We start from the raw sequence: 25,169 nt of genomic DNA on the forward strand, positions 1-25,169 counted from the left end.
ACAACATTAATTGTAAAAATGTATTATAATTCAGAGTTCCATTTTTAGGCCATTTCTCCTGATTTTCCAAAGTATATAAAGCCCACCGTTGGTTACAATATTTTATCAACATTTTCTTGTTTACCGAGCCTCCAGAAGACCCTCCCTGCGGAAGATCAACGGACAGCACGCTGATTAATGTAATCAGAAGCTGACGTTTATTCACTCCAAAGCATTGCCTTTTATAGTTTCCAGACTTGATCCCGCGCCTAAGCTTTACAGTGATTGGTTTCTACACATAATGCAACAATAGCTGATTGGTCCAGGTTTCTCAAAGCCTCTTAGTTCCTTCTTCAGCATCCAGGAGTTGTTTTTCTCGTGCAGAACTTCCTCATACGTGGCCACAACTTTGCCCTGAAGTAATCCGTGAACTAGGCCGTTAATCCTTACTACAAACTCTGGACAATGGCAAGAGTCCTGGATCACTCACATGTCCATTGTTTGTTCTCCACAAACCCCCCTTCTTTATTTTGAGTGATCCAGACCTCTTTAATCATTCGCGATACTGCAGACGTTAAGCAACGCCATACTGTACTGATAATAATAACAAAGATTATAATACTTAATAACATAATGCCTGATTTAAACAAATCTGCAAACCATCCAGTAATACCTAAACTTTGGAGCCAACCATCCAAACCATGATTGATCGTTAATTTTTTCCTGTTATCTTTTAATTAGGATAGTTGTTGATGAATTGAACTAGAATGGTCAGATAGATTCATACAACACATTCCTTAAAAATATTCACAACCATGGCCCTGTGCTAAAAACAAAAAAACAGTAGCTGAATGATTTTGTGAAACTGCATGCCTAACACTGTCTAAATCTTCTAATAATTCTGTCAAGACATTAGATGTGATATTAATAAACTTCTGTCTGAAATTGTGCCCGAAAATCACTTCGCACAAAGGGTCCTGTATCCATTAGCATTTGAGTTTGAAACCCATACAAGAGGTCTGTTTGCTGCCTGAGCACAGCAACCGCTTCATCACGTAAGACCTGCCATTTGTGATAAAATTGCAATTGCGCTGATGGAGGCACCAACGCCTGAATTACCATGCAGGTATCATAAGGAGTTAAAAGGTTAGCCGTAAAAATATGCTGTAAAATAGACGCCATAAATTGTGAACGTAAACCATATTGTGCTATTGCAGATTTAGCTTCTTTTAAAAGTTTCCAATCTAACGCGACCCATTGCCCCCCTCCCCCTGGCCCCATTATAACTGGAAAAACTGATAAAAAATCACCATCTACTACTGCATCTCGAATAATCCCTTTCCAGCAGACCACCGGATTATCATTTCCCCCTTTTTGTTTTACTAAAAGACAGCGTCTCTAGATGTATCAGTAAGTTGCTGTAAGCACAGCACACAAATTAAAAATACCTAAAACGAATGATTAATCCAAACAAGGCACACAGGTTAGAATACATAAAAAGAATAAGGCACACAGATTAGAATATCTAAAAAGGCTGAAAAAATTATTAAGATAAAGTAAAGCCATTCTGTAATGCTCAAGCCAGAAAACACTTTGTTCAACCAATTCAGTCCCTAGTCTTCCTGAAGGTGTGCTGTCCTTGTTATTAAGTCCGGAATGCTTTTATGGATGGTGTGATAAATTCATGCAGCACATACCATCAAAATCTTCACCCCCAATGTCTTGAGCTAACAATAAAAATCAACAGCCGTTCTGTTCTGTAGTGAGGCGTGCCTCACAGAATTAATGTCTAAAAGCAACCCTGTTGTCCAGCGGTACCATTTCTGGGCTTAAATGTTCCCAGTCTGTTACTAGTGGCTGGAAAGTCCAGTTGCGATACACTCCCTCACGGATATGCTCTTCGTTGACTGGTTCTCCGAAAAGAGACTGGTTAACTTTGTACAGTTCCCATGGGTTAACTTCAAACCAGCGATGAATCGGCATCTATCTTCACTGGCAGCTGTCGCTTGTATAAACGGACTGGTACATCAAGCGGGGATCTATTCAGGGTCCTTGTTCTGTAGAGACACAAGCATAGCCTCTTCCCCAAGTTATAAACCTAAAAGGACCTTCCCTGTTATGATTTTTGAAAGACTTTACCATTACCACAATGGTTTCTTTCCCTGGTATCGGATCTGGGCCTACATGGATTAGTGCAGAAAAATGCCTAGTCACTGGGGGGACATTCCTGCCTGTGTGTAAATCAGAACTGGATAATGTTAAACATAGCTTTATTGATTCATGAATTTGGGAACTCCACTACCATTCCCCCTTTTTTGTTTTACTAAAAGCTTTTTTGGGGTTTTAGATATTACAAAGATTTCTGTCATTGCCATTTCTTTACGTTGTTGAGTTCCGGGGCTTTATACGTTTCACTGGCAGCCAGTATGGTCCTGTTGATAGCTGTACACAGCCGTATCCTTGACCCCATGTCAGCAATGGCACTGGTCCTTTCCACTCATTATCATGTAGATCTTTATATAGAACCAGTAGTTTGGGCAAGGAATAGTTCGTCACGTGGAGAAAATCCTTGCATTCCCCCCCCCTTTTTTTTTTTATATATATCTTTTAGATTACCCTACTTGAGCAGGGGATTTGGACTAGATCATATCTCCAACATATGCCAGCCACAGGCTGCTGGGCCTGCCCTTTTTCTCCTGGATGGCTCTCTGATAACAGGGGAGGCCATCCCTCACATCAAGGCCTGGCATGACGTGTCCCCAGCGCTCAACACCTGCTGGGTTGCAGCCAACAGTGGAGCTAAAGGTTCTTCTTGGTGGCAAACACAGAGGCCAACCCAGTCTTGCCCTTGACTGTGGTAGCGGGCATTTGGCCAACCTCAGTCCTTGCACCTTGTTGTCAATGCAGAGTTTCACCTGCTTCATCCAGTAACAAGTCACTACTATGGCAAAGCACATACAGATTTACATTAGCAGAGTAACTATTACAGGGTGCAGCAGCATGTTGAAGATGCTGATGGCAGCGAGGGACTAGCCAAAGAAATTTCTTACCAGTGGAGTTCTCTCACCCTCTTAATTTGTTCCATTACCTGCTTTATAACACTACCGTCATATTAGAATCTTTCTAGCTTTTGCCTTAGCATTTTCTAGCAGCTGCTGCAAATTTGCATGCCCTAACACCTCCTTTGCAAGTGACAAATCCATACAATACAAGGTGTAGTTTCATATTAGCAACTGGCTAGTAAATACAGGTGGTTTTATACACAAAATCACAGCCTCTAATAATAGCTACTTTACAAGTACACTTATTCAAGTTGTTACTTTTCAGTTGCGTCCAAGTGATGTTTTGCAATCATTCGTTTTTCTCTTATTCTGCTTGGGGTATTCACGGTCGGCTCCTGTAGCTGAGGCATTGGGTTTTTCCACTCGTCTGTCCAACTCATGGCAAGGCTTGACAAACTTTGCAGGCAGCCGCCATGGACCTGTAGGTAGGAGGACACAAATATACCCCCTCTTCCAGGTTATCAGTTTTTGAAAAGTAGACAGGTTAAAGTGTTTCCTTAAGGTAGAGGCATTCTGATGCAAAAGGAATGTAAAGCAGCTGCAGAAGTAAACTGCACATTTTTAACAGTCAAGGAGTTTGCTGCATCATTACCCATTTATTTATTTTTATTTTTTTTTCTTCTTTCTCTGCCACCCTGATGCTGCTTAGGTGACGGCTGATAAAGCTTGTGGTTGCACTACCCTTCTCGCTTTTTCAGTTAGCAGTTCTTGTTTCAAGCGATCTGTTCCTCCAAGTGTTGGATTCACCCCCAGGTTACTTTAAACACACTAAGCAAGGCTCCTACCATGTGCCCACTGTGTTGCAGGCACTCTTTAGGCTTTGTCTGTGGTGTCTCTACAAACTGCCTCAATACTTCAACAGATGGAGAGGTTTGGTTTTTGTTTCTTGGGTGTTTTTTTGTTTGTTTGTTTGTTTGTGGGGTTTTTTGTTGTTGTTGTTGCTGTTTTCCAAAGTTGTTCACCCTGCTTTGCACGGCTACAAACAGCGGCCTGCTCGGCAGCAGCTATAAATGCCTGCCTACTCCGCAGCAGCTACAGCTGCCTGCCTGCTTCAGCAGCAACCATAAGTACCTGCCAGCAACCGCAGTTTTACATTAACCCTTTCTTGCCTGAAATGTTAAACTGCTACCTGTTAAAAACTTTTACATGAACCCGACAACAAAAAAAATACATAGAACACCATCTGCCCTCATCACACACACACACATACGTATGGGATCCCACAAGCACACTCCACACAACTACAATACTTGAAACACAAAATCCAGACAATCATTACTCCCACTACACAGTCCCACGTACAGAACGTGGCACAAGGACCCTGTGAAGACTATCAGGAAACCAGCTCCAAGAAGCATCATCGCAGTGCGAGGTGGCAGGCTCAACCTTAGCGAGCGTCCCCGCAGAGGCTCTGCCTCCCCCACATCGCATGAGGCTTGGGCTTTTATACTGACCAAAATGCACACTCATTCCGACACAGGTGGCCAGCCTACGTCAGAAGAAGTGGCCAACAATATCTATAAAGGTTTCCAAGCGTCAATAGAAACATAGACATATTTGCCAACTTCTAGTACATCACAGAGAGACTATATCAAATGAGCTGTATATGGGGCCGCAAGTCCACTGTCCGCCACAGTCCGCCTGATACCCCTGATAAGAGCATACGAGAGACCTTCCCACCGCGGGTCTTGATCCAGCACATACATCACAGGGAAAGCACACAATACATCTGCATCCCCCACCCATCTCGCTTCTCCCTCTACAGCTGCCCATTTACCATGAGGATCTGGGGGATATAAATCAGACTCCTTTTCCAGATCGATAGGCCCCGGGTCAAAAGGATCATCTTCATCTCTGTCCTCAGTCTTCGCAGCCGCGGCGGCAACTGGCGGAGGTTCGGGGGGGTGGGGGGAGGGCAATGGGTCCTGAAGGAGAAAACGGATTAGAGTTGATCTGCGACGACAATTGGGCTTTTTTCTCGGACTGAAGATGTTCCAGGCGCTTGATTAATTCCTGGAGCTGTTTATTGCCCTGTCCCTTTAAGGATCTCGTGGCAGTTGCTATCTCAGCTTCTTGTGGAATCTCCGGGGTCGATCCCGGGGCGGACGGAGGAAGAGGCGGGTATAAGGAAAGAGGGGGCGGAGGGAACTTCGTTTCCTCCTCCTCCTCCCCTGATTCCTCGGTATTAGGTTGGGGAGTTTTTACTGCCACCTCCTGGTTGTTCCCCGAATCAGACTTGCCTTTCACCTCACAAGGTGGCTAATTTATGAACCTCCTTGGTTCCCTTGCTAATTTCTTCCCATAAAGCAGATCCAATCTGATCCCAGGTGTGTAGCTCAAAAGCTGCACCCATTCCCGAAATTAGCTCCCGGTCCTTAGCCCATTTTAAAAGGGCTTTTAAGGTACCGTCATCATATGTTAGTCCTCTCTTAGAAAGGATATGTTGGAGTTGGAGGAGCTTTACTACTGCCGCCTCTTCTTTAGACAGTGAGACTCCCATCTCCTCCCCGACCGCTCACCTAATCAGGGTGAGATTCCCTCTCTCTTCACGCCCTGAAGTAACCAGAACTAGGCCGTTAATCCTCACTACAAACTCTAACCAATGGCAAGAGCCCTGGATCACTCACGTGCCCATTGTTTGTTAAAGAGCCCTCAACAAAAAATGGTACAACAAATTAACAAACATTTAGATATTGATCGGCAATTTCATACTCCCTACCACCCTCAATCAAGTGGTCAGGTAGAGAAAATGAACCATCTAATTATACAACAAATTGTGAAATTGGGTCAGGAGGCCAGTCTACCTTAGCCCCAAACACTTCCATTAGCTCTGTTGAGAATTCGAACTAAACCAAGAACTCGAGAAGGGCTGAGCCCTTTCGAAATTCTGTATGGATGACCATATGGAGTCCAACAGGGAACGTCTCTTCAAGTGGGAGAAGAGACTATGAATAACTATATAATAGAGTTAGGAAAACAACTCAGAAAAATTGAAAAATATGTGGCTGGAACTTGAAACAGAGGACTGGATAGTCCCATGCATAATATACAACCTGGAGATTATGTATATATAAAATCTTTCAGAGCCACAGGGGAAGAAGATCTCGAACCAAGGCGGAAAGGGCCGTTCCAAGTACTACTCACAACTTACACAGCTAGAACAAAACGTCTGGATTCATCATACTCGAGTCAAGAAGGCTCCGAAGGCTCCCTGGAAAATCACATGAAGCAGTAATAACAGACTGAAATTAAAACTAACTCACGAAAGATAGAGTGATCCATGGGTGTCAACACAATGTTGCAATTGTAATCAGAATATAAATCCAAATTTCACTTATTACCTGGATATGAGATAAGGACAATGTAGTGCAAGTGCTACACATATTGCATGAAGCTTGGCCCAATTATTATAGACACATATTTAAGTAGCATAGTTAGTTAAAATAAAACAGTTATTGATATTAATCCTTTATACCTATACCATGGTCCAAACCATAGAAAAAGAAACATCAATATTGGGGTCAAACACGAATGTCTGGCTCACATGGGCAAACAAGACAGGGTTACTGACTTCTGTCTGACCTTGGCACAGGTGGGAAATCCTTTCCAAACATGCCTAATTGGTATACCATACTTGTGCCCCTTTGATTTTCAAGGATGGGTAAGGAATGACTCAATTTTAAATCTTACCACAGTAATCAAAATGGTCAAGAGAGCTCGAGGGACCGATTGGACAGTTGCATCAGCCCAAATGGGTATAATAATAAAAAACTTAAATCGTTCCACTATCCCAATGCAAGAACTCCAACTCTTGGGAGCTGTATAACTTTTAATACACAGTCAAGCAAAGTCCCTGAGACCAAGGTAACTAACAGGAAGACATGGTATCACAATATAACCGCTTACTGCTCAGGATCATCTCCAACGTTACGATACAATGATAAAAAACCCAAAGCTCTACCCCCAGGATATTTCTTGATATGTGGAGACCAAGCATGACCAGGAATTCCTTCCAAACCCTTTGGAGGACCATGTCCATGCGGGACCATGCGGGTCTTGATCCAGCACATACATCACAGGGAAAGCACACAATACATCTGCATCCTCTACCCATCTCGCTTCTCCCTCTGCAGCTGCCCATTTATCATGAGGGTCTGGGGGATATAAATCAGACTCCTTTTCCGGATCAATAGGCCCCGGGTCAAAAGGACCATCCAAGTCAGCATCAGAATTATTGGGCATCAGAACCTCAGGAGCAGCAACAACAGCAGTCTGATGAATGTGCACAGGCTCCTTCTCGGGTTCAATAGGGTCTGGGTCAAAAGGATCATCTTCATCTCTGTCCTCAGTCTTCGCAGTCGCTGTGGCAACTGGCAGAGGTTCAGGGGGGTGGGGAGTGGGCGGGCAGGCGGGGGGGGGTGGACAATGGGCTCCACGATCTCTTTTTTTTTTTACTTTAAAGTCTCTAAAACAGTTCTCCAAATGACTAACAAATTTTTCACAGTGTCATTGCCTTTTGTAACTTCATCCCACAGTTCCACACCAATCTTTCCCCAAGTTTCCACATCAAACGCTGTCTGTGGCTCTGGGGAATACACTCTGTCCTTCTAACGATCTAGTGGCAGTTGCTATCTCAGCTTCTTGTGGCGTCCCTGGGGTAGATCCCGGGGTAGATGGAGGTAGTGTTGGATATAAGGAAGGAGGGGGAGGAGGGAACTTTATTTCCTCCTCTTCCCCTGATTCCTCAGTATCTTCGGTATTAGGTTGGAGAGTTTTTATTACTACCTTGTGGTTGTTCCCCGGATCAGACTTGCCTTTTAATTTCACTTTGGGAGCTGTTGATTGTTATGGTTGAAGGGGATTTATGATTGGGGCTTGTATCAGCGCCAGGATTGGGGCTTGTATCGGCGCCGGTCCAGGCACTGATACAGGGGAAAATAGTTCAGTTGAAGTGGATTCTGTCCCAGAGGAATTTGGCGAAAGCGCAGCGAACGCAGATGTAGCGGCTGCCCTTTCACTTTTCATTTCTTTTAAAGTCTCTTTAATCAGTCGCCACAAGGTAGCTAATTTGTTAGCCTCCTTGGTTCCCTTGCTAATTTCTTCCCATAAAGCGGATCCAATCTGGTCCCAAGTGTGTAGCTCAAACGCTGCACACACTCCTGAAATTAGTTTTCGGTCCCTAGGCCATTTTAAAAGGGCTTTTAAGGTACCATCGTCCTATGTTAGTCCTCTCTTAGAAAGGATATGTTGGAGGAGCTTTACTAATGCCACCTCGACAGTGAGATTCCCATCTCCTCCCCAACCACTCACCTCTATTAGATGAGATTCCTTCTCAATCATCACGCTTCTCTTTCTGCGTGGATACCTCAGAGTGCGCTCTGTTTCTCCGGTTGCCGGGACAGCAACCCCTTAGGTCGGCTTTTCCGCTCCCCTCTGTGGAGGATTAGCTTGTCGAAAAAAGGTCAAAGGTCACGCTCCCATCAACCAGCTGAAACAAGACATCTGTGTAGAACATGATGCAAACCTCTCACGCCAGATAATGAGGAAATGAAGGACACCGGCAAACAGCAACATACTATGACCAATCACAGCCAAGGCCACTAAGTGATAAGTGCATGAGAAGGAGGATGGTGGGGGGGTGCACGGTGTAGCTGCAAAAAATGTAGAAGCTACAAACCAATGATCTTGTAACATGTAAAAGCTGTAAGCCAATGATCTCTCTGTAACCAAACTATAAACATGCAAGCAAGGTATATAAGTATCCATCTGCTTAGCAATAAACGAGACTTGTCGGTCATCATCTGATGAGCTCGTCTCCCGGCGATTCCCACAAATGGTGACCCCGACGTGATCCCTCGAACACCACGGTGGGACGACGTAAGTTGTGCTCGGGTCCTGATCGCAGCCACAGGACGGTCAAAGCGCCAAGATCTCAGGATTTTAAGCGCCGGACCCTGGGTGACCGTATAGACGAGCCCGGCCGATACGCGCCGCCGAAACCTGAAGGGGCTGCAACAAGCGCGCTAAGGTATGGAAAGGCAAGCGGCGTATGATTTATTTACTGCCTTCTTACAAAAGCGGCAGGTTAAAGGGATCGACCTGCAGAAAGAGCTGCAGGGACTGTTAGCTTATGGACAGTCTAAGGGATGTTTTGTTAACCCTCACACTGTCCATAAATTAGCAGAAAGGCGAAAATTTGGAGATAAGATTTGGCAAGCTATATATAATACCCTGTTAAAACAAAAGGCTGGGAAGACAGCAGGGATCGGGAAAGCTCCGAAGAATGCAGCCACAGAAGGCAGTGACACTGTGAAATATTTGTTGGTCATTTGGAGAACTATTTTAGAGATGTTAAAGTCAAAGTTAGGTAAATTATGGCGGGTGGTACATAATGAACTTTTACAATATCAGGCAGAAAAGAAAGCTGCCGAGCAGGCACTCACGGCTCAGGCAAAAAACAGAAGTTATGAAATTGACTGGCCTTCCTCCATTCCAATGCCATCTGCTTTTTCACAAGTAATGTTGCCATCTCCACAAAATGCAGATGACACCGGAGCAAGCCCCTCAGTTTCGGAACCAACAGCTCCCCCCACCACTACGACTCTAAAACCAGAAAAGCCCTCTGTTAACCCTCTTTCAAGCAATGAGCCTATCCCTGGGGCAGAAAGTGACCTAGTGGAGGCCATAGCTAAAGAAAGAAGGGAGGCTTGGGCAGCGGTGGCTAGGGACAGCCTTGAAAAGGGGGATGATGAGGTGGCGACCTCATTGGCATGCCCGGTGACTTTTCAGCAACACCAGGGTGGTTTGATGGCAACTGTTACCCCTTTAGATTGGAAACTGTTATCACAATTACGAGCGAAGGCCAGTCAATTTGGAGTCACCAGTGAGCCGGTAAAGCAGATGTTAGATTATATCTGGACTGCTCATATCTTGCTACCATCCGATTGCAAGAGTATTGCTAAGCTTATATTCTCACAACATCAGCAGTTACTTTTTAACGCTCATTGGCAAAATCTGGCTCATGGATTCGTAGCTATACAAAGACAACCTGGGGATCCCCTTTACGGGGTAACCCTGGATGAGTTAATGGGTACAGGACCGTTTTTTAGAACTGAGGCACAAGCTTTATTAGGACCTGATAAGTGTAGAGCAGCTATGAATTTAGTACGGCAAGCTATTAACCAAGTTAAGGACCCAGGAGGTGTGCCTTCATATATGGCTATCAAGCAAGGACGAGATGAATCATTTGGGTCCTTTATAGACAGAGCTGCTGCAGCTATTGAAAAAGCAGGCGTCCCAGACTACATGAAGGGAGCCTTGTTAAAACAATGTGCTTTACAAAACTGCAACCCCATTACCCGAAATGTTATTCTTACTTTGGGAGCTAATTGGACTATAGAGGAAGCATTAGAAAGAATGGCCTCACAACCAACAGGGCCGCAAGCTATGGTAGTAGATGCCATAAAACAGCTAGCTGAGGGAATTCAGGAACAAGCTAAGGCTTCACAGACTCAGGTGTTAGCCGCTCTTGCACCCCTTCAAGCGTCGGCCGCACTTGGCCAGCGTAACCGCGGCCCTCTACGCTGCTATCGATGTGGAGGAATGGGACATCTCCGCAGAGAATGCACTGTCTCAGGAGTGTGGTGTCAGAAATGCCGAAACAACTCACATAACACCTCTATGTGTCGGCGAGGTTCGGGAAACTGCAACAGGAGCGCGTACACCAACGGCCACGTGCAGAAACAAGTTGCCACTGCAGCTCAGATGATTCCACCCCCTTGCAACCCGCAACCAGCGGAAGCTTCGGCTTGGACCTGGCAACCTCTGTAGAAATAACACTTGTAACTTCACAACCTCAAAAGATCCCTACAGAAATTAAGCAAATGGAACCCAGTGTCCCCCCGTCACCCCTGGCCACCCCTGAGCATCTGCCAGTTGCCGTCGCAGCTGCAAAGTCTGGAGACAGAGATGAAGACACTCTTTTTGACCCAGACCCTACTGACCCCAAGAAAGAGCCTGTGCGTGCTCATCAGGCTGCTGTTGCTGCTCCTGAAGTTCTGACGCCTGTTAATTCTGATACTGACCTGGATGATCCTTTTGACATGGAGCCAGAAAAGAAGCCTAATTTATATCCCCCAGATCCTCATGATAAATGGACAGCTGTAAAGGGAGAAGCGAGATGGGTGGGGGATGCAGATGTATTGTGTGCTTTCCCTGTGATGTATGTGCTGGATCAAGACCTGCGGTGGAAAGGTCTCTCGTATGCCCTTATCAGGGGTATCGGGAGGACTGTGGCGGACCGTGGACTTGAGGTCCCATATACAGCTCATTTGATACAGTCTCTCTGTGATACTCATGTACTAGAAGTTAGCAAATATGTCTATGATTCTATTGATGCTTGGAAACCTTTATAGATATTGCTGGCCACTTCTTCTGACATAGACTGGCCACCTGTGTCAGAATGAGTGTGCATTTTGATCAGTATAAAAGCCCTAGCCTCATGCGATGTGAGGGAGGCAGAGCCTCTGCGGGGACGCTCGCTAGGGCTGAGCCTGCCACCTCACACTGGGATGATGCTTGTTGGAGCTGGTTTCCTGATAGTCTTCACAGAGTCCTTATGCCACGTTCTGTACGTGGAACTGTGTAGTGCGAGTAATGATTGTCTGGATTTTGTGTTTCAAACATTGTGGTTGTGTGAAATGTGCTTGTGGGATCCCATATGCATACGTATGTGTGTGTGTGTGTGTGATGAGAGCAGATGGTGTTCTATGTATTTTTTTTTGTTATCGTGTTCATGTAAAAGTTTTTAACAGGTAGTGGTTTAACATTTCAGGCAAGAAAGGGTTAATGCACAAGTGCGGTTGCTGACAGGTATTTATGGCTGCTGCTGAAGCAGGCAGGCAGCTGTAGCTGCTGCCGAGCAGGCTGCTGTTTGTAGCCGTGCAAAGCAGAGTGAACAACTTTTGAAAAAAAAAAAAAAAAAAAAAGGGGGGGGGGAGAGAAGAAAGGAAGGTAAAGTTGCAGAGCACAGGTAGACAAATGCGAATCCAGGTGATAGATTGGAAATCTATTCAGAGAGAGACTCTGTCAAACAATGATTTTGATTGTTGCAGGAAAAGATTCTCGCCTTTCCTGTTAAGTACCAGATTAACGCTCAAGGTCAGGCAGTAAATGCTGAAATGTCTCCCTTAAATTGGAAATTGCTATCTCAGTTAAGGCAAACTGTTATTTCTACAGGCATTCAGTTTGAACCCACTAGGCAGATGTTGTCATATATTTGGGGAACAGATTTGCTGTTCTATTAAAAGTATTGTGAAATTAATCCTCACCCCTTCGCAGTTGTTGTTATGGAACATGTATTGGCAGAAAACCTGTCAAGAGGCAGTTGCAGTTCAGCGAGGCCAGGGAGATCCCCTGATTGGGGTGCAATTACAACACCTTATGGGAACTGGACAGTTCTCCACTAAGGAGGCTCAAGTCCAGCTAGGTCCAGAATTGTTAAAAGAATCTATGAGACTAGCCTTGCTACTGGGGAGATCATCATCTGCGTTGAAAGGACTATTCATTGTTCCAGGTGTTATCAATGCTGATTATATGGGTGAAATTACGTTAAATTATTTATGCATCTTTGGTGATGAACAAACTCCAGCGGTTATTAAGCACTTTGTACAAACAGAAGATAAAGCCTTCTTTTAAGGCGTACTATCGAGATCCTAATACAGATTTGTGGCAGGGACCGGCAGAAGTAATATATCTGGGCCGTGGTTACGCCTGTGTTTGTGCTTCTGCAGGACCCTTGTGAGTACCATCCAAGTGACTAAGACCGGCTGTTGCAGAAGCTCCAGTGATGGCGTCTCCGAGCTAGTGTATGGACCCTGACTCGCAGGCCCGGGAGGAGCGTTGCTTGCGCCAAGCGCTACAGCCACTAATAGAAGAACTTAACTCCTTAGTCAACACAGAGCTTTCGTTGAGCACGGTCGCCCTCCTAGATCTGGTCCATGGCCACAGGCATATAGTGGTACAACTGAGATTGGTGATACAACAAGTGCTTCGATAACTCTGTAGTTTTGTCATCAGTGTGACCCTACAGTAGAATTATATTGTGGTGGTTGTCAGTCTATAAGGCGTCTTCGCCAGAGTTAGCTGAAACAAAGACCTTTTGTATAGTCTGTCAAATTATCTTTTATGTAACCCGCTTATAGCGCTTCAGAAATACTTAGCTGATTTTAGAAGTTTCACTTCATAGAGCTGCATATACGTTTGCTTTACAAGCTGCTTCGCGGTTATAGGTCTCATAATTATAGGGGGTTTGTTATTTTGTTATGCTTTGCAATGTTGTTCTGCTTGTTTACGACTCCTGACTCAGTCCTTATTCCTTTATAAAGAAAAAGGGGGAATTGTGGAGGATTAGCTTGTCGAAAAAAGGTCAAAGGTCACGCTCCCATCAACCAGCTGAAACAAGACATCTGTGTAGAACATGATGCAAACCTCTCACGCCAGATAATGAGGAAATGAAGGACACCGGCAAACAGCAACATACTATGACCAATCACAGCCAAGGCCACTAAGTGATAAGTGCATGAGAAGGAGGATGGTGGGGGGGTGCACGGTGTAGCTGCAAAAAATGTAGAAGCTACAAACCAATGATCTTGTAACATGTAAAAGCTGTAAGCCAATGATCTCTCTGTAACCAAACTATAAACATGCAAGCAAGGTATATAAGTATCCATCTGCTTAGCAATAAACGAGACTTGTCGGTCATCATCTGATGAGCTCGTCTCCCGGCGATTCCCACACCCCTCCTATTCCAGCTGTCTTCTTCACTCAGTCAAGCAAAAGCAAGAGGGTCCCTGTTAGGGCGCCATTTGCGGAAGATCAACGGACAGCACGCTGATTAACGTAATCAGAAGCTGATGCTTATTCACTCCAAAGCATTGCCTTTTATAGTTTCCAAACTTGATCCCGCGCCTAAGCTTTACAGTGATTGGTTTCTACACATAATGCAACAATAGCTGATTGGTCCAGGTTTCTCAAAGCCTCTTGGTTCCTTCTTCAGCATCCGGGAGTTGTTTTTCTCCTGCAGAACTTCCTTATACGTGGCCACAACGTTGCCCTGAAGTAACCCATGAACTAGGTCATTAATCCTTACTACAAACTCTGGACAATGGCAAGAGTCCTGGATAGCTCACATGTCTATTGTTTGTTCTCCACACCTCCCAGTTCTTTCCAAAGTGCCAAAATGTAACCCAATGGGCTTTTCTTCAAAGTTCCCTTGTTTTGACCGGCTCCCATGTCAAACAATCTCATACAAATCTCTATAGCTTCTCTTTCCCAGTGCTCTGCAAATGCACTTATAAAAATTATGACAGCACCTACATACAAGTTTTATGATATTCTCAGGGGATTCAGTAAAATAATATCTCTGGGTTCTGCAGATCAACTCCCTTGTTGTTAGATCATAGTTTCGGTTCCAGCAAAATTTACACTGTCCTAGTATCCACGGCAGGTTCCACTGTTCAAAAGTTATTATGCGAGGTTACGAAGTTTTTCCTCATATCCCCCGTTGATTGTCCCAAAAGGAGTGACACTAATTGTTGTATTCCCATTTTACTTTCTCCTTTTTAACCACGTCTCCTCAAATTTTCTTTGATACCTTTTATAAACCCTTTCTCAGTTTTCCTTTCTAACTTCTCAGAAGTCCTCCGGGATTTCGTGGCTTTTCTCCACAAAGTAATATTTTTATTTCTGGTCCCTGAGAATAACCGATTGGGTAACTATAATTTCCCACCCGCCAGTGTTTCGTAAGACACCCCAAGCAGTATCTGCCCCACCGGTACCCTGAGTGGCTATAAAAGTGGAATCTACGCCAAAAGCCACAATATCCACGTGACTCCCACTCATCACATACTACCACAAGGCAGACAGCCACAATATCCACGTGAAATGCCACTCATCACATACAGTTACACACCCACAAGGCACATAGGGAATTCCCCCCCCCCCCTTGTATTTCATAAAGCTATCCACTGCGGGAGGGGTAGCCAGACCTTCCCCCACTTTCTAAGCTGCTTAATGATTATACACAGACGAGACACAGGACAGAAAAACATAAACGCTTCGTCAGCCTCCAGCCGCTCCCCTCGCGGAGACACGGAACTGCGGATTAGGACTCCACACTCGCTTCGTAGCTATGCTACGTCTCAGTCACACAGAAACACAAACATTTACACACGGGATCCCACACACTCACACTATGGTTCCGCTTAACCTTCTCCTGCTTCTTATGGTAGCAGGTCCGTCCTGGCTCCCAAAACTTGGGATGCAGTGAAAACCCGGACTCGCCCGATCCGCCTTCAGGATCGCTCGCAGCCGCGTTATCGGTCGACGAGCCCCCTGCTTGCAAGCCCTACCTGCCAAGGGGAACTTCGCTGTGCGCCAGACGTCTCTGCGCGCCTTACCAGCAGCCCCGGGCCACGCGTACGCCTTACAGGCCCCCTAAAGTACCTAAACTCCAAGCATACTGTTTCTCCGCAGCCGGCACAGGTTTTTGTCCGTCCCCGCAGTGAGCAGACGAGAAGCGGAGCTCCTCCAGGCAAGCGGCCTGGGGTGCCTAGGATGTCCGCCCCTCAGCCGATCCTGCAGCCGAACAGAGTCCCCCTGCCTGGCTCGCCAAATTGATTCGCAGATTGACTCCACAACTCGTTAAAGTTGTAAAGTAGGTATGCTTTTTATTCCGCTCTGAGGTGCATGGGGATAGCTCCTCCAAAGTATCCACACCCAGGGTCGTTTTTCCCTCTACATTTATTCTCTTAAGGTATACATATGCATTAGATTACTCGATATGCCTATACATATTTAGTATCTATCCCGGCTTCGTATTATAATGAGCTAGAAGGTCCTTTACGCCTGCGCAGTGCCCCCTCTGGTCATGGGCAGGGTTCTGAAGATGAGGTAAATGAGTCTTCCTCCTGTGAGTAGGGGTCTTCAAGATGAAGTAAATGAGTCTTCCTCTTCTTAAAGTTTTCACCTTTTAGTCTTCACACATGGCCTTAGGGTTTGGTCGGTGTCCCAGCCATAAACCATCTGCTTCTCCCCCTTATCAATAGAACCAGGTGTCTGCTTTTCCTTATCAATAGAGCCAGTAGTTAGTGCCTTTGTTCTGCTTCGTAGGCATGATAGGTATTTACAACAGGCAATACATTTGTTTAAGCAAGCGAATTCCTCTAACCCCCTTGTACATTGGTCAACCCTCTGCATCATTAGTACAAAAAGTGTATGAAAAGCAGAATAGAAAAACAGGACCTGGGGATGGGGAGTATCTGGGACTAGCAGATGTCCAGGATGGGCACAGTAAAAGTGATAAGTAGAAGGACAGGATGATTGCTATGCTTGTGGTGTTAATGATACCATTAAGCTGGTGTAAACATCTACTGGGGAGTATCCGGGACTAGCAGATGTCCAGGATGGGAGCAGTTAAGCTAACTGATAAGTAGAAGGACAGGATTATTGCTATGTCTGTAATGTTAATTAAGCTGGTGCTTCAAAGACTCCCAGAAGTTATGAAGATTGTTGGGAAAAGTAAACGACCCTCAAAGACTACCATCACATTTTTGTATGCATGCGGGATTCTTCCTGGAAAATGATGTAATTCATGTGTAGCCTCATAAATATGTATGTATGCCCAGTGACTATATAAGGATGGACTGTGTAGCAGTATGGGGACACACATTAGGAGGAGCTATCCCCCTTGTCTCCCGGCCTCGCAATAAAGAATACCTGCTTGTCAACTTGAAACTTTGTTGGCGAATTTGTTCCTGGAGTTTTCTCCGAATCAGAATGTTCTTTTTGGAAGTAATATTTTTGTATTACTTTGAGAACTTTTGAACTTTAGCACAGATACCTAACTGAAGATCAGTTTTATTTGCTTTGCAAAGTCTCTTTTAAATGCTTAGGTGTGATATTGATTTATGTCTTATTCTAAGAAATGGTTACCATGACAAATAATTATTAGTCCAGACAAACTGTAACCCTTGTAGAAAATCTCAGATAATTCACATTTTTAGGTATAATCTGGGTTGGGTTTGGTTACTGTTTCCTTTCCCTTTATTGGATAGTATTGTTTTCACATGAATACAGCATCAATATTTTGTATGTCTTTGTAAATGCTGTTATAATCACCAGCTCAACACTTCATAGGTTTTGTAAGGATTTCTAATTGCAGACTGGGAGGAGAATGAGATAAATGTGTCTAGATAAATGTGATAAAAACCCAACTTGGTTGGCCAGAATACATTGTTTTTTTAAGATCTTTGGATTTAGTTGTGTAAGAAACTATGAATTAGGATATTGTTTATTAAGATTTATGTTAAGCCCAATGTAAAGGTTAGGCAATAAAAAGTATGAAATCGCTTACATAGACTAACAGTCGCCAACCGCAAATCGCCTATCGCTTATGCAAACATAGCAGATGTTGCCTAAAGATAGCTGTAAGATGTTCCAGGAAATGGCAGAGATAAGACGAACAAAGGACATAGGAGTAGAGGGGTCAACAATGGGACAAAAGAGGAAGACTTCTCACTTCGGCAGAAAACGACCCCCTAACAACAGCTGAAGCATGCGCAGAGTACCTCCACTACTTCATGAACACTGAAGTAAAGATGTATAAAAAGGGACTGTTTGAACTGCTCAGGACGGCAGTTGGCGGAGCGCAGACTCCCCTGTCGTCCAGCGCTGTCTTTGCTCATATTCTACTTGCTATAATTAATAAAATTTTAATTGGATTATGATCCGTTGTGGTCTCAATTTATAACAAGTTGCAACTGCTTCATCTATTAGACTGGAATTTTTTGGAAATACTGTATTATCAGTGTAAAAAAGAAGGGGGGGGAGGGTAAGTTGAATTAGGATTTGCTGTTTAAATAAATTCTTGAAAAATATTGCAAGAGTAGACTTTGAATGAGGGACTAATATTTGGTACAGATCTATTTTCTTTGAGGACGATTTGTAGAGGCTGTGCTTGGATACAGTGCCTGTTGTTGTGTCCCTCTGCATACTTCAAGGCCTTTGCCTTCATCAGTAAAGAAGGGAGTAAATGATACCAGCTGCTTGCTGAAGAGCATAACAAAATAAGCTTTTAAATAGCTCATAGTCAGTGAACAATAACATTCACTGAGTTCTAACCATAGTTTTAGAATTTAGGCATATGCTTCTGTGTGTTTTAAGATTTCACTATTAAGGGGAATGTATAACTTCTATTTTATTACAGTCACAATGCATTTCCAAATATTAGTCTTAAATCTGTGCAGTACTTACAAATAAAATCAAATTGTTCTGTTTTTAAAAATGTTATGCTGTGTTTCTGGAATTCTATTAAAAAAACAGTTTTACCAGGTTTTTTGTGATTATAAGACATTTCTATTCTAAAGATTTTTAACTTTTCAAAGACTAAACAGATTTTAAGAGTAATGAAAATTCAGTATAGTTTCTTTAATAACCAGCTAAGAAGTGCTCCAATTCAATTTTTTTAGAATTATCAGCACTGTTGTTGGCTGTAATTCAAGTTGCTTAAGACGAGGGGTGTATTCATTTGGGCCTAGGCAGATAAATTATTTTGACAGCAGTGTGCTGTTTCTCAGGAAATGCATAGGTCCCATTATTTGTAACATGAGAACTATTCGTGTTGGTGTAGCATTGATAATTCATCATTTGGGAAGGAAAAGCATGACAGTACTTTAAGGGGGGGGTAGGGTGTGGAATGAAGGTGGTTCGTAGGTGGTAATATAGAAGACAAATGTAGATTGCTATATACAATGAACTTCCAGTTTTCACCACTGTTAAACCTACAAGACAGCACCTGTGATCCACATCATATATCGTTATCACCTAATGCAGAAAAACAGCTTAGTCAAGTAAAGAGTTTAAATATATGCAAGTATTGTATTAGCACACATAAGGAGTACTAAAAGCAATAGGAAGACAACACTTGTTTAAACCTAGTTCTATTTGTGGAGCAACTTTTTGAGGTTGGTCAGACTGTGTGGTGTTATTCTTCAGTGCTTGTTTCATTTTGTCTCAGTTATTTTAATCAGAAATTTTAAGGGGAGAAAAGAAAAATACAGAGATGGTGTTGGGAAAGTCAGGGCTTACCTAGAGTCATGCAATGTCATGGGCAATAAGAAAAGCTTTCACTACTACTACATTACTAGTAAAAGGCTGGACAAAGCTGACTTAATGACAGGAGATAAGGATTTTTTTTTTCCCCTTGGTCTTCACAGCGAGATCTCAGGCTGGTGTGCTTTGAATAAGATAAGCTACCAGCAGCAGATGAGGATTGGAGTCATGATTTCTTGAGAGAATTCTATTCATAAGTCCATGGGACTGCACGGGCTGCTTTTTCAAGGGTGCTGAGGGTCCTTGAAAAACTACTCTTTACCAGCTGTGGAAGGCCATGGAGTTAGTTACAGGAGGTACTTGGTGACTGGAGAAATGCTGCAGCCATCTTTAGAAAAGGGTAAAAAGAACAATTGGGAAAATGGCTTTTTTTTTTGTTTGTTTTGCATGTGGTGTGGAATAGTTACAGAGTAATTAGAGTGAGGAAGGATATTGAGTGTCAGGGTTTAGAAATATTCATAACCTTCTATGAATGTAAAGTCAGATTTGACCTCTGAATGGAATATAATAGGCACATTTTTATTACTTGAGCAACTACATCAATTTTGTGTTCACTACTGTTAAGGTCTTGGATCCAGAACAAAATCACAGTTTCACCAATCACTACTTAAATGTAGCCTTTGATCCGTCCCAAGTCCTTTTTATAGCTACATCCAACACTACAGCTACTATCCCACTTGCTCTGCTGGCCAGAATGAAAGCTATTCAAGTTCCAGGTAACACTGAAGTGTTTTCATTAAAGTGGCTATTGCAAGTCATTAAATGTTGGGGTGTTTTCCCCGAAATTAAAGCTGTTCCTTAAAGTAAGCCTGCCAAGAATTTAGACTGGCCAGAATCATAAGAGACTACTCAGGATGCCTATGTGTTGTGGTTTAAGCTGAGCCATTAACTCAGAACCACACAGCCGCTTGCTCTCACTCCCCCCTCCCTGCTTCATCCCACCCTGCTTCCGGAGGGATGGGGAAGAGAATGTAAATCCCACGGGTTGAGATAAGAACAGTCCAGTAACTATGGTACCATGCGAAACTACTACTACCACTAATAATAATAATGATAAGAGAAATAACATAAAAAGAAAAGAGGAACTGGGGAAAAAAGCCCAACAAAACCCAATAAACACAAGTGTTTAATGCATCATACCAACAGCCTTTTAAACTATAGCCGAGGTATTTTGTGTTAAATTCAAACAGGTACAATTATAAATGGTAAGAAATTTGATTATATTGCAGTGTATAACAAAAAAAGATTAGTAAGCATATGCTTTTTCTTTTGAAGGACACACACAAGAAGAAAAAATTGAAATTGCACATAAACACTTGATTCCTAAAAAGCTTGAACAACATGGCCTGACTGCAGCAAATACAGATTCCACAAGTAACCACTTTGGATGTAATTGCCAGGTAAATCTGTTATTCATTGCTTTAAGTAACTTCTTTTTTTGTAACTAGTAAATCATTTACAAAGGGATAACAGAAAACATTTCTTAAGGCCTGTCATCCTTAATAGCTTCAGAAATAAAACAGTTGGTAATTTATGGAACTGCTCTTTCCTGAGCTCTGTCTGGCTCTGTTGCCTAAACTGAATTATCCTTCCCTCTTTAGAGAATTCCTCATTCTGGCTCTGAGTGTGGCTCACAGTCACTTGTGTTGACACAGTTAGCAAGGCACTATGAATAAACAGCAATGCTTGAAGTTAGTATTGCTGCAGTGTTCTGTGTGTGAAGCTGTCCTGGGTTCAGCAGTGGCAGTCATTTTTTGACTTCTTAGTAGCTAGTGCAGTGCTGTGTTTTAATTTTTTGGCCTGGGAAGAGAGCTGATAACACCAGTGTTTTTAGTTGCTGCTCAAATGTTTGGTCTAGCCAAGGACTTTCTGAGCCTCATGCTCTGTCAGGGAGGAGGGAAAGCTGGGAGGAAGCAGAGACAGGACACCTGACCCAAACTGACCAAAGAGGTATTCCATACCACAGCACGTCATGCCCAGGATGTAACGGGGAGTGACCCGGAAGGGCTGGGAGGACTGGAGGGTTGGATGAGGTATTGGTCGGTGCTCAGCTGGGGGGAGTGGGGCGAGTTATCAGTCGGCTGGTGCTGAGGTGTTGTATTCTTTCCTCTTGTTATTTCCTTTAGCACTATTATTATTGGTGGTAGCAGTAGTGGTTTGTGTTATACCTTAGTTACTAAACTGTTCTTATCTCAACCTGTGGGAGTTGCATTCTTTTCGATTCTCCTCTCCATCCCTCCAGGAGCAGGGGGAGGGCAAGAAGGGGGGGGAGTGAGTGAACGAGGTTTGTGGTTGGGTTTAAACCACGACAGAAGCAATGGTCTTGGCAGCAGGCAATCTTTATTTTAAATAATGAAGTTTGATTTCTGTCATTTTCATAGAATTATTGAAATTACTATTTTGTTTCTTGTGACTCGATGGGCCACGATTATAATTATTATTTTTTTTAAAAAAAGGTGGTTAGATAGTTTGTATTTATTATAACTTCTTTTTTTGTTGGTCATGAGAGCAAATATATTGGTCAGAGCATCTTTTGGACTTGAAACTAGCTCATTTCCAATAGAAAAAGTGTACCATATGCAATTAATTGAAGTATTTTATGACCAGGAACATCATTTTGGCATTTAGTGAGTGTTATTGTCTAGTGTTTCTAGTTCATAGACTAAAAGAAAATACTCATTTACAGTCAGTTCCTCAACTTTGTAAACTATATTTTGAGTTGCAAAGTAATTCTTCCTTTTAACTTTTATTCATCTGAGAAGAACTCAGTGCTATTGGAGCATTGTTTAGCATTTCACTAAGGTTTGGCACCAGGCGTTGGTCATGTCTTCTTCCCACTCAGTAGTTTATCTTTCTTTAAAATTTTTTTACAATTTTATCAGCAAACCACAATTATTTTGATAAAAACACATGACATTTTTTTCCTGAACCCAAGGTCTCACTGCCTTTCACATCTCATTTTATTTGAATGTATTTTTTTAAATGAAAGCATGTTTATATTCAGTAGAAATCTCTCTTACAAAGCATATCCATCAGTAAAACAGTTGTCTCTATGCTCGAGGCAGGAGTCCACTCTCTGGATTGGAAGCTGGGAGCTATTTGCAGAGCAGTGGCAGTGAAAGTGGCAGAAGGACAGCACAAAGAAACAAAGCCAGATTGTGCTGAAGTGGGTGAAGGAGAAGGTAGGTATCTTTTGATTGTTTTATTAAAAAGGAAACTTCTAACATAGTCACTAGGAAGCTGATTTATCAAACTTTTCTCCTTTTTTTATGCTTCCTTAAGGGTTCTGTTTTTAAAAGCTTTGCAAATAGAGGGACATTCTTACTAAGCATGGTTCAAGTAGTGCTGAATTAAGGCTTGAGACATAAGTAATTTCAGTCTGCCAGGCTGGTAATTGAGAAGTACAGTGGATCTGTGTCGTGGTTTAAACCCAGCCACACAGCTCGTTCACTCACTCCCCCCCCTTCTTGCCCTCCCCCTACTTCCGGAGGGACAGAGAGGAGAATCGAAAAGAATGCAACTCCCACAGGTTGAGATAAGAACAGTTTAGTAACTAAGGTATAGCACAAATCACTAATGCTACCACCAATAATAATAATGATAAGGAAAATAACAAGAGAAGAGAATATAACACCTCGGCACCAGCCGACCCAAAACTCGCCCCACCCCACCCGACCGAGCACCGACCGATACCTCTTCCAACCCTGCAGTGCCAGCCCTTCTGGGTAACTCCCCGTTACATCCTGGGCATGACGTGCTGTGGTATGGAATACCTCTTTGGCTAGTTTGGGTCAGGTGTCCTGTCTCTGCTTCCTCCCGGCTTTTCCCTCCTCCCTGGCAGATCATGAGGCTCAGAAAGTCCTTGGTTAGACTAAAACATTTGTGTTGTCAGCTCTGTTCCCTGGCCGAAAGTCAAAACACAGCGCTGCACCAGCTACTAAGAAGGAGAAAAATGACTGCTACTGCTGAACCCAGGACAATCTGTTTCATATCTTAGTTATACAATTATGATTTATGTATATTTTTGTCTTCCTAAGCTTTTTTTCACAATTTTTTTTTTTTTTTTTTTTTTTTTTACTCTAATAGAAGACTAAGTATGGCTTTAGTTATTGTATTTAAAGTGGTTCTTTAACTGTGCTGTGTATGCTCTACCAGCTCAGAAATCAGTCTGGTGGTTTTGTTGTACTCTAAGTGTCTGCTTGAAGAGCTTTGGAATTAGAAAGGTTTAGGGGCTATTTGTATGTGCCTTTTAAGACTGCACCTATTCTAAGTATTTTTGAGCTTTGGTAACTTATGAACTTCAGTAAGTCTGTTCTGGTTTCCTGTTTATACAGGCAATAGTGATTTAGCATTCCCAGTCATCCAAAAGACTGAATGAAAACTAAACATTCAATTCTCAAAAAGTAAAGATACTCAGGTAACTGCTTCACCAGTGAATGTAGACAGACCTCTTTCTATTCTTGAAATAGAAGGGGGGAAGGAAGAAGTCAGGCCCCATAATACAGTTCATGTGCCCCGTGCAGCTGGTGACTGCTCCATTTTCATCCCCAAATTAGTGTTCTCTTTTATAAAAATGAACATCCATACTGTGTTTGGTGAAACATACAACACAGAGCAGAGTCTGTTGTGCTTTTATTCCAGCCGGTTGCTGATGGGGGATCTCGCTGTACACAGCAATTTACTGTTGAAGGCTTCAAAGTGCTCATTGCAGCACTAGATGTCGGCAGCTCAAGGTGGATGAGAAATGTGTAAGCACAGAATCCAAATCTGAAGTTGAACTCCTAAAATGTGGATAGTCCTTAGTTTCAGTAAAACATAGCAAGCAGGGTGTCAGGTGTTTGTTTGGCTTGTTTTTTGAAGACTGCAATGACCCCATTTGATGCTTTCTGACAAGAAATACTGCCAGTCTGTCAGAGAACAACTGTGTCCCAGAGGACGCTGGAAAGCAAAAACTGCAGAATGGCTGCTTACTTTTGCTCCAGAATACTCGCAAACTTAAAATACTAAACAGACCCCTTTTGGTTTGATGTTGTGAAAGATTCTACAACTTAGCTGATGTCGAAAAAACCTTTATGTTTTAACATCTGTACAGCTAGAATAGTTCTGGACTGATATAGAGGAGGACAAATAAGGAGACTCATCTGTTCCTTTAAAATAAAGCAGCATACAAGTTTGAGTGGTGCCCCTCCCCCTTTCAGAGAGCAAGTCCTGGGGGAGGAAGTATTACTGATACTTGTACAAACAGGGGTGTTAATTAGTAGAGTATATGAAGTGTTTTACCCATAGTAAAAACTTGTAATTTGTCTCTGGAAATCTGTTAAGTCTTCCAGCTTTACCATGCCATTTTCCCCTAAGTCAGTATTTCCCTTCTGAAAGTGAAATCTTGTTTTACCTTCTTGAATTTTCTAAGATCATCATAACATCTGTGGAAAGTGTAACACCGGAAGAGTGAAAAATCAGTGTGTGCTTAAGTGGATTCAGCTCAGCTTTCTCTGAATGTTCGGCTTAAAGAAAGTGAGCTCTCATTGTAGCAATGAGTGTGCAGTTTAAAAAGTCCCATCAACATTAAAAGAAAGAGCTTTTAAGACGTTTTTATTAATGCTTTCCATTTATGTTATGTGCATCTTGTCTACATTCTCTGTGCTGGATTTTTCTGAAGTCAAACACCGAGTTTGTCAATACTTCTGTGATACCTGAACTTGCTCAGAATGCTGAGCTGAGCCTTTGGGCTGTGGTGGCCAGGCTTGCTAGCATTGAGCAATATCAGGTGTCTTTGCTACTGTTGTTTTTTTGATAGTGATTTTGACAAGTAATATTTTTTAAGTATTTATTTGCACTGAAGGGTATCTATGTCTAAAATATGCTTAAAAGGTCTAACATGATTGCTGAATAATAAAAAAAAAGTGTCATTCTGCTCTTCAATCCTTCTGGTAAAATAGAGGAAGAGTTTCAGAGCAC

The 25,169-nt window shown here is 42.9% G+C and overlaps 1 long non-coding RNA gene and 1 pseudogene across 1 annotated transcript; one reads left to right on the plus strand and one right to left on the minus strand.

Annotated features, from left to right (window-relative positions):
* Positions 1–174: 174 nt before the first annotated feature.
* On the minus strand, positions 175–5,653 carry LOC136004379 (uncharacterized). The gene is made up of 2 exons (XR_010608424.1): positions 4,819–5,653; positions 175–3,460 (listed from the first exon to the last, which is right to left on the minus strand). It is a non-coding gene; the product is annotated as an uncharacterized LOC136004379 (long non-coding RNA).
* Positions 5,654–10,924: 5,271 nt separating this feature from the next.
* The window catches only part of LOC136004438 (lon protease homolog 2, peroxisomal-like), a 62,577-nt pseudogene continuing 48,332 nt past the window's right edge, over positions 10,925–25,169 (plus strand).

The sequence above is a fragment of the Lathamus discolor genome, chromosome W (assembly GCF_037157495.1).
Source record: "Lathamus discolor isolate bLatDis1 chromosome W, bLatDis1.hap1, whole genome shotgun sequence".
Classification (NCBI taxonomy): Eukaryota; Metazoa; Chordata; class Aves; order Psittaciformes; family Psittacidae; genus Lathamus; species Lathamus discolor.